Genomic DNA, 4,022 nt, shown 5'->3' on the forward strand with positions numbered 1-4,022 from the left:
AGATCAGAAGAGGGGGACACAGGAATCACATTGGGAAAAGGGTTGGGGGTACAGGGTTCATAGCAGAGAGACGCAGGATAGGAACCACAGGTGGGATACAGAGGGATCACATCAGGGGGACACAGAGATCACAGCAGGGACACAGCACCCACAACAGGAATGAAATAATTAATTAAAGCTCTCCAAGACTGGAGAAGATAGACTATCATGGGAGAACCTGGGTAATCTAGCAAACCCAGAAATAATTCAGGCCCAGTGTGAATGGACCCTCAGATTTCATATATGCAAAACATAGGTAGTAATCTCTGCTGTGCATCAAGACTGACCCACTACTTTCTGCACAGCTCCCTCATTGGACTAATAGGTTATGACAGGGACTGATCTTTTCCTTTAACTGAAAATACTTGTTGCCTGAGCCTAATACATATTCTTTGGAATCCAATATGCGGAATTGGTGATTCAGAATGGGCAAGTATTTAGGTTTCCAGATTGAAGATCTTGGGTTGAAGATTCTCTCCAAGCTCCAGGTAACAATATTGGGGAGAAAAGTAAAAAAGTCCAGGTAACTGCAGGTAATAGTGAATTTTCTTTGCTGCCAGTGGTTGAACAAAGCAGGTAGGGCAACCTACAGGTTCAGTTTCATTTGACCTTTCATGAAAACAAAAAATGTCTTTTTTTTGCAAGTTTCTTGCTGCCTTCCAACACAAATGACAATAAAAAGCTATTAATCAACAAACTTTGCTTGGGAGGAATATATTATATCATGTTTTGTTTGCTCCAAAGCCCAGAAGATTAGGTTACAGCCTTGAATTGATTCTCATAGACTTTTGCCCAGATCAGCCGGGGGCATGGTGACATCAGAGCTAAAGTATTTTAAATTTATTTGGGGAAAGAACAATTTGTTGATTGCCATTTTGAAGCAATTTGCTTTTGGGGTTGGCATAAAAAAACAAAAACATGGACCTTCCTTTTAGGTCTATTTTAGAGCAACATAACTGTGATACCACTTATAGGCATTGTGTCATAGACTTCTGTAGAACTTGTATTGAGCTTAGCTGCTATTATCTTGATGTATTTTAATTGTATTTTATTTTCAGGGTGGGTCTACTATAAATGGGGCCTTTACAGTTACCCTAATGTATACATTAGCATCCTGATCTACGGAGGCTCAGCAATGACCCAGGTTACATTACATCTTTGTACAATGGACCTACTGTAGCCTGGAATACATATACTGCAGATAAAACTTTTTTATTATAGATTAGACTGAAAAAGGAAGGATTAGAAATCCTGGAATAATTTTACTGCTATACAGAGCTATGTCAGAATTATTTACTCTCACTTCCTAACTGGATGACAATGGTTTTACCAGACAGAAAGTTAGGGATACAGGTAGTCCCCGAGTTAAGGACATGCCACATACGGACGACTCCTAGATACGAACGGGCTTCCTATTAAGGCTTGCATATTAAAGCACAGCTTGCTCCAAAAGTTAATGTAGCCTAATATAATGTTGACACAAACATCTGTCCTAATTGCATTTATTAAAAAAATGTACCTGTTCCGACTTACATACAAATTCGTCTTAAGAACATAAGAACCTACAGTCCCTATCTCATATGTAACTCGGGTAATAGGGATAGACAGAAAAAAAGAACCTGACAAGGGTTCTGGCATTCCCCTACTCTACTAAAGAAAGTCAGTTTTAGTTTTGTTTGTGTTGCTGTTCGAGAATTCTGAGTTTAGGTAAAATGTTGTTTGGAGGACAGGATAAGAGAATAAATCTCTCTAACAGAGCCCTTTATAGCTGTTCCTCACTCTATTCAAAAAAAAAAAAAGATTTTGAACATACAATTAAATATAAAATAATTATGTACTATTTTTATTTATATATTGTATCAACATATTACAAACTGTAAATTTTATTAGCCTCTTTATCTGACAATGTGGCTTTTTGATCATAAAGTAAGTCATGTCAGTGTTTCAATCAATCGCTAAATAATGAAGTTTGTTTTTTTGTGATCACAACATTGCGGTGTGTACTTATGGTTTTTCCCAACAATACTGCAAACAAAAAAGAAAACGAAAGTCATTAGAGGCTCAGTTGACAAATTTACTTAAATTCTCAATGCAGACCAGCAAATTTTATAAAGACCCTCATGTTGTGTTGATGGATATAGTCACAATTTAACTTTTATATAACAACAAATTAAAATGTATTTTACTGCACATACATGCTATACAATCTCCAAATTTTTCATTAGATATAAAAGAGTGTGCACAAAAAATAACATACAATAAATATGTTAAGGCTGACAATTGCATGCGTGGTGAGTTATTAGGTAACTCTGGACAAAAGCTTTTAGAACTCATCATTTTAGAGATAACGCACAAGTTTGTTAAAAAATCCCCCCAGCTCTCCTCTCAGCCTGCTTAATATATCAGTTGTGTTACTTCACTCTATAGGTTCTTTAGGTTCAAGTAAGGCTGGGTAAACACGTGCAATGGTTTTCGTCCGATACCCGCTCAGGGACGAGAATCTGGCATCTGTACAGCGCTCGTCGTCCATCGTTCGAACGACCCTCCTGGCGGATCTACAAATGATGGACAATGAACAATCATAATGGAAGTGAAGGGGGAGAGAGTACAGCAGGGTGCTGGTCTGTTGTTCCCCCCTTCTCCTCTCCATAGAGCAGAATGTTCCTGTAGGTACAGCACTCATTCATGCATCATGCAGTCGTTAATCGTTGGAAAGGATCCTTCCAAATATTGCACGTGTGCACATAACCTAACTTCTTTTGATGATTTCAGCCTCTCATCCTGTTTGCAACCTAGCAAATAAAAAAAGCATTTTTTGAGCTGCCATTGCTTGCACGGTTTACACATTGACATAAATGGGACATTTTTGCAATATGGTTACTACGGGACATTATTGTGCAGATGGCCTGAAGCTCGATTTTTCCTGGCCGAGCTGCCAACAGCATGTGCGACCATAGCTGTTGGATGCTTTCGGTATGGAAATGCAGGATGGCAGGACACAGTCAATGTTAAGGAGCCAAGGATGGGGTTGCCAGAGAATTTAGATGGGCAGGTAAAGCCAAATAATAGCAGGCATTTTCAGCATATCAGTCTTGATATTTCTCGGAGCACTCCTGGGACTCTGAGTTGTATATGAACACCTAATAAACACAAAATGCACAGATGGTGGTGAAATCTGTTTTGTTTTTAGTTTCCATCGTTTATAATGAGTTAGTCACCTAATAAGACCATTTCATTGTTTTGTGTTCAGCTGAATGCCGCTGTTATTGGCTGTTTACCTGTAGGTAACATTTGCTATACAATAGTCTTTATTTGTTCTACATTATTTAGTAAAAGCTTGTCATTCATTTCAGATTGCAGAGTCAATATTGATTGTGTTAGGCATTTTAGATCATTTACTATTACCAAAGCAAGACCTGACATAATATGGCTTTGTATTTCACCGCGTGCTGGACTCAATGATTTCCAAACATGTTTGTGGATCGGGTAATAAAATACAATGTAACCTTTGTACCTATGCAGAAGTCATGTAAAACTAATTTCTTTTCCTTGTGTTACCATGTAAAGATCTAGAACTGAAATGGCGGAGAAGAGCTGAGCACAAGCGTTGGTGGAGGAAATAATCAATCTTAGGGAATTTCCCAGGTATAAAAAAGTAATTGTAAACAATAACCTGTGTTTTCCTCACTACCATAATAAAAGGCCAGTCTAACCAAGTCTGGTGGCATGTGTAGGATCAAGACTTCCTAAATCCCTTGTATAGGCCAACAATAGGATTTCCCTGACATGCCATGTGCTTACTTACTGTGCCTACTCACTTGGAAACTTTGGGTGTTCCCACGCACCTTTTGCATATTCCAGCTATTCTACATTATATATAAAAATCAAAAAGAATGTGACACCTTAAAATAGCCAAAGCAGTTTTACAGACCCAGTAAATCAGAGCTCACAAAGTTTTGTTGATTATTATTATTATTATTATT

General features: G+C 37.9%; 1 protein-coding gene across 2 annotated transcripts in view; it reads left to right on the top strand.

The window, feature by feature from the left end:
• LOC140327124 (toll-like receptor 1) overlaps positions 1-4,022 on the top strand; it is a 19,485-nt gene continuing 15,463 nt past the window's right edge. Inside the window, exons 1-2 of one of the 2 annotated variants that reach the window (XM_072406327.1) lie at positions 1-527; positions 3,607-3,684. The gene's annotated coding sequence lies outside the window, so the exon portion shown is untranslated. The remainder of the gene's footprint in view (positions 528-3,606; positions 3,685-4,022) is intronic. The other variant, XM_072406330.1, reaches the window with a different exon arrangement.

Source organism: Pyxicephalus adspersus, chromosome 3 (genome assembly GCF_032062135.1).
Source record: "Pyxicephalus adspersus chromosome 3, UCB_Pads_2.0, whole genome shotgun sequence".
NCBI classification, from domain to species: domain Eukaryota; kingdom Metazoa; phylum Chordata; class Amphibia; order Anura; family Pyxicephalidae; genus Pyxicephalus; species Pyxicephalus adspersus.